At 35.0% G+C, this 6,239-nt stretch overlaps 1 long non-coding RNA gene across 3 annotated transcripts; it reads left to right on the plus strand.

Moving 5' to 3' along the window:
- The first annotated feature begins 760 nt into the window (after positions 1 to 760).
- Positions 761 to 5,708, plus strand: LOC127718936 (uncharacterized). Of its 3 annotated transcripts, none has more exons than XR_007990032.1 (3): positions 761 to 2,234; positions 2,427 to 3,342; positions 4,998 to 5,708. It is a non-coding gene; the product is annotated as an uncharacterized LOC127718936 (long non-coding RNA). The 3 variants fall into 3 exon arrangements; XR_007990030.1 differs by having other exon boundaries at positions 761 to 1,491; positions 1,683 to 3,342; XR_007990031.1 differs by having other exon boundaries at positions 761 to 1,491; positions 1,874 to 3,342.
- Positions 5,709 to 6,239: the final 531 nt, after the last annotated feature.

Raw genomic sequence — 6,239 nt, forward strand, 5'->3', positions numbered from 1 at the left:
TTACCTTCATCATGTTCATGTAGCGAAATCATTTATTACTTGAACAGTTATTATTGTAAAGTCACGTTAATATTCAATGGAAGAAAATAAAAATTATATCTTTTAAAATTCCTCTACAAAAAAACATTACTTTTATTTATACAGTGCCCTTCCCTGATGATGAGAACTCCTACTTTTCCGTATTGATTTATTTTGTAGAGATATATCATGGTTTAATTTGGTCCTTAAACTATCATTAAGTGTAACCATAAAATACGAGATAAACAGTCCTTATTCCCCAGTAGTTTGTATTAATCAACACGTTAAATGCGAGAGGAGTGTGACTGGGACATATTAAACAGATAGCGGAAGAAATTTATTATCGCTTAGCTCTTAACTTAATTGAGTAGAATGAACTACATTTTGAAGATAAAATGAGGTGTATGGGTCTGATTTCAAGGAAAATAATTATAACGGATTCATGAAGTTATTTTTTTTAAGTTCAAAATTCTTCTGTTCTAACCTTCCTTTTTATAATCCCAAACCAAGTTGTTTGGGCAGGTAATCCAAAGAAAATGAAAGCGCCGAATAATAAAATGTAATTGCATTACTTAGCCGTTTCATAACATTCTGTAATTTTTTATTGGCAGACATCAATCGTGAGGCATTCCAAGATGTTATTTGCACAACATCGTAGCATATAAGAATACACGTACTATCAATCGTGATTAAAAAGGTAAACGGTTGAGATTTTAAAAAAAAACTAGTTTAACCTCGACCTGACTCAAGCTAGCGAACAATTGTAGCGAACAATTAGCTAGCGAACAATTAGGAGGTATAACTAAAAACCACAATATCACATAAGTATATCACGTTTTTTCGAGCTAGCGAACAATTATGAGAATACATACAATCTTAAACAAAAACGAAAAAACTAACTTAAAACAAAAGGGAAACCATACTTCATATATAAAGAATACAAAGCTTTTCTTTCCTAACTAAATAAATCCACATAAGGCATTCAATAGACAGCTGGATTACAATGACCATAAGTTAACACATTGACACAATTCATTTTTAGGGAATGGGGGTGCACTTTACGTTGTTTGGTCCGATTAATAGAGATTGTGACAGGTTACGACTATATAGGTGTTTAAGAGGAGAAAGTGCCGCATCGTTTAGGAAAATCTCCAGAGTGGTTTATGTTCGAAAATCTTAAATTGTGGTAGAAAAAAACTGAAATTAACAAAATGAAATTATGGTATAGGACATTTTAAGTTATTTTTTGACCAATTTGACTAGATTTTTACAGGCAACGACTATATAGGTGTTTTAGAGGAGACATTTCCGCATCGTTTAGGAAAATCTCCAGAGTGGTTTATGTTCGAAAATCTGAAGTTACGGTTAAAAAACTGAAATTGTGAAATTTACAAAATGAGATTAGGGGGATAGGCCAATTTAAGTTAATTTTGGACCAATTTCAAGAGATTGTGACGGGCAACGACTATATAGGTGTTGTAGAAGAGACAATTGCGCATCGTTTAAGAAAATCTCCAGAGTGGTTTATGTTCGAAAATCTGAAGTTACGGTTAAAAAACTGAAAATTTTATTGTGAAATTGACAAAATGAGATTAGGGGGGTAGGGCACTAAAAGAAAAATTTGGACCAATTTTAAGAGATTGTGACGGGCAACAACTATAAAGGTGTTGTAGAGGAGACATTGGCGCATCGTTTAAGAAAATCTCCAGAGTGGTTTATGTTCGAAAATCTGAAGTTACGGTTAAAAAACTGAAAATTTTATTGTGAAATTGACAAAATGAGATTAGGGGGGTAGGGCACTAAAAGAAAAATTTGGACCATTTTAAAGAGATTGTGAAGGGCAAGGACTATATAGATGTTGTAGAGGAGACATTGGCGCATCGTTTAAGAAAATCTCCAGAGTGGTTTATGTTCGAAAATCTGAAGTTACGGTTAAAAAACTGAAATTGTGAAATTGACAAAATGAGATTAGGCCAATTTAAGTTAATTTTGGACCAATTTCAAGAGATTGTGACGGGCAACGACTATAAAGGTGTTGTAGAGGAGACATTGGCGCATCGTTTAAGAAAATATCTAGAGTGGTTTATGTTCGAAAATCTGAAGTTACGGTTAAAAAATTGAAATTGTGAAATTGACAAAATGAGATTAGGGGGGTAGGGCACTACAGAAAAATTTGGACCATTTTAAAGAGATTGTGACGGGCAACGACTATATAGGTGTTGTAGAAGAGACATTGGCGCATCGTTTAAGAAAATCTCCAGAGTGGTTTATGTTCGAAAATCTGAAGTTACGGTTAAAAAACTGAAAACTTTATTGTGAAATTGACAAAATGAGATTAGGGGGGGTAGGGCACTAAAAGAAAAAAATAGACCATTTTAAAGAGATTGTGACCGGCAACGACTATATAGGTGTTGTAGAGGAGACATTGGCGCATCGTTTAAGAAAATCTCCAGAGTGGTTTATGTTCGAAAATCTGAAGTTACGGTTAAAAAACTGAAATTGTGAAATTGACAAAATGAGATTAGGCCAATTTAAGTTAATTTTGGACCAATTTCAAGAGATTGTGACGGGCAACGACTATATAGGTGTTGTAGAGGAGACATTGGCGCATCGTTTAAGAAAATCTCCAGAGTGGTTTATGTTCGAAAATCTGAAGTTACGGTTAAAAAACTGAAATTGTGAAATTGACAAAATGAGATTAGGGGGGTAGGCCAATTTAAGTTAATTTTGGACCAATTTCAAGAGATTGTGACGGGCAACGACTATATAGGTGTTGTAGAAGAGACATTGGCGCATCGTTTAAGAAAATCTCCAGAGTGGTTTATGTTCGAAAATCTGAAGTTACGGTTAAAAAACTGAAAACTTTATTGTGAAATTGACAAAATGAGATTAGGGGGGGTAGGGCACTAAAAGAAAAATTTAGACCATTTTAAAGAGATTGTGACGGGCAACGACTATATAGGTGTTGTAGAGGAGACATTGGCGCATCGTTTAAGAAAATCTCCAGAGTGGTTTATGTTCGAAAATCTGAAGTTACGGTTAAAAAACTGAAATTGTGAAATTGACAAAATGAGATTAGGCCAATTTAAGTTAATTTTGGACCAATTTCAAGAGATTGTGACGGGCAACGACTATATAGGTGTTGTAGAGGAGACATTGGCGCATGGTTAAAGAAAATCTCCAGAGTGGTTTATGTTCGAAAATCTGAAGTTACGGTTAAAAAACTGAAATTGTGAAATTGACAAAATGAGATTAGGGGGGTAGGCCAATTTAAGTTAATTTTGGACAAATTTCAAGAGATTGTGACGGGCAACGACTATATAGGTGTTGTAGAAGAGACATTGGTGCATCGTTTAAGAAAATCTCCAGAGTGGTTTATGTTCGAAAATCTGAAGTTTCGGTTAAAAAACTGAAAATTTTAGTGTGAAATTGACAAAATGAGATTAGGGGGGTAGGGCACTAAAAGAAACATTTGGACCATTTTAAAGAGATTTTGACGGGCAACGACTATATAAGTGTTGTAGAGGAGACATTGGCGCATCGTTTAAGAAAATCTCCAGAGTGGTTCATGTTCGAAAATCTGAAGTTACGGTTAAAAAACTGAAATTGTGAAATTGACAAAATGAGATTAGGGGAGTAGGACACTAAAAGAAATTTTTGGACCAATCTAAAGAGATTGTGACGGGCAACGACTATATAGGTGTTGTAGAGGAGACATTGGCGCATCGTTTAAGAAAATCTCCAGAGTGGTTTATGTTCGAAAATCTGAAGTTACGGTTAAAAAACTGAAATTGTGAAATTGACAAAATGAGATAAGGGGGTGTAGGGCAATAACAGAAAAAATTGGACCATTTTAAAGAGATTGTGACAGGCAACGACTATATAGGTGTTGTAGAGGAGACATTGGCCCATCGTTTAAGAAAATCTCCAGAGTGGTTTATGTTCGAAAATCTGAAGTTATGGTTAAAAAACTGAAATTGTGAAATTGACAAAATAAGATTAGGCCAATTTAAGTTAATTTTGGACCAATTTCAAGAGATTGTGACGGGCAACGACTATATAAGTGTTGTAGAGGAGACATTGGCGCATCGTTTAAGAAAATCTCCAGAGTGGTTTATGTTCGAAAATCTGAAGTTACGGTTAAAAAACTGAAATTGTGAAATTGACAAAATGAGATTAGGGGGGTAGGACACTAAAAGAAATTTTTGGACCAATCTAAAGAGATTGTGACGGGCAACGACTATATATGTGTTGTAGAGGAGACATTGGCGCATCGTTTAAGAAAATCTCCAGAGTGGTTTATGTTCGAAAATCTGAAGTTACGGTTAAAAACTGAAATTGTGAAATTGACAAAATGAGATTAGGGGGGTAGGGCACTAACAGAAAAATTTGGACCATTTTAAAGAGATTGTGACGGGCAACGACTATATAGGTGTTGCAGAGGAGACATTGGCGCATCGTTTAAGAAAATCTCCAGAGTGGTTTATGTTCGAAAATCTGAAGTTACGGTTAAAAAACTGAAATTGTGAAATTGACAAAATGAGATTAGGGGGGTAGGGCACTAACAGAAAAATTTGGACCATTTTAAAAAGATTGTGACAGGCAACTACTATATAGGTGTTGTAGAGGAGACATTGGCCCATCGTTTAAGAAAATCTCCAGAGTGGTTTATGTTCGAAAATCTGAAGTTATGGTTAAAAAACTGAAATTGTGAAATTGACAAAATGAGATTAGGCCAATTTAAGTTAATTTTGGACCAATTTCAAGAGATTGTGACGGGCAACGACTATATAAGTGTTGTAGAGGAGACATTGGCGCATCGTTTAAGAAAATCTCCAGAGTGGTTTATGTTCGAAAATCTGAAGTTACGGTTAAAAAACTGAAATTGTGAAATTGACAAAATGAGATTAGGGGGGTAGGGCACTAACAGAAAAATTTGGACCATTTTAAAGAGATTGTGACAGGCAACGACTATATAGGTGTTGTAGAGGAGACATTGGCGCATCGTTTAAGAAAATCTCCAGAGTGGTTTATGTTCGAAAATCTGAAGTTACGGTTAAAAAACTGAAATTGTGAAATTGACAAAATGAGATTAGGCCAATTTAAGTTAATTTTGGACCAATTTCAAGAGATTGTGACGGGCAACGACTATATAGGTGTTGTAGAGGAGACATTGGCGCATCGTTTAAGAAAATCTCCTGAGTGGTTTATGTTCGAAAATCTGAAGTTACGGTTAAAAAACTGAAATTGTGAAATTGACAAAATGAGATTAGGGGGGTAGGGCACTAACAGAAAAATTTGGACCATTTTAAAGAGATTGTGACAGGCAACGACTATATAGGTGTTGTAGAGGAGACATTGGCGCATCGTTTAAGAAAATCTCCAGAGTGGTTTATGTTCGAAAATCTGAAGTTACGGTTAAAAAACTGAAAATTTTATAATTGACAAAATGAGATTAGGGGGGTAGGCCAATTTAAGTTAATTTTGGACCAATTTCAAGAGATTTTACCGGGAACGACTATATAGGTGTTTTAGAGGAGACATTGGCGCATCGTTTAAGAAAATCTCCAGAGTGGTTTATGTTCGAAAATCTGAAGTTACGGTTAAAAAACTTTATTGTGAAATTGACAAAATGAGATTAGGAGGGTAGGGCACTAACAGAAAAATTTGGACCAATTTAAAATATTGTGACGGGCAACGACTATAAAGGTGTTGTAGAGGAGACATTGGCGCATCGTTTAAGAAAATCTCCAGAGTTGTTTATGTTCGAAAATCTGAAGTTACGGTTAAAAAACTGAAATTGTGAAATTGACAAAATGAGATTAGGGGTGTAGGCCAATTTAAGTTAATTTTGGACCAATTTTAAGAGATTGTGACGGGCAACGACTATATAGGTGTTGTAGAGGAGACATTGGCGCATCGTTTAAGAAAATCTCCAGAGTGGTTTATGTTCGAAAATCTGAAGTTATGGTTAAAAAACTGAAATTGTGAAATTGACAAAATGAGATTAGGCCAATTTAAGTTAATTTTGGACCAATTTCCAGAGATTGTGACGTGCAACGACTATATAGGTGTTGTAGAGGAGACATTGGCGCATCGTTTAAGAAAATCTCCTGAGTGGTTTATGTTCGAAAATCTGAAGTTACGGTTAAAAAACTGAAATTGTGAAATTGACAAAATGAGATTAGGGGGGTAGGCCAATTTAAGTTAATTTTGGACCA

This window comes from Mytilus californianus, unplaced genomic scaffold (genome assembly GCF_021869535.1).
Source record: "Mytilus californianus isolate M0D057914Y unplaced genomic scaffold, xbMytCali1.0.p SCAF_10, whole genome shotgun sequence".
Taxonomy (NCBI): Eukaryota; Metazoa; Mollusca; class Bivalvia; order Mytilida; family Mytilidae; genus Mytilus; species Mytilus californianus.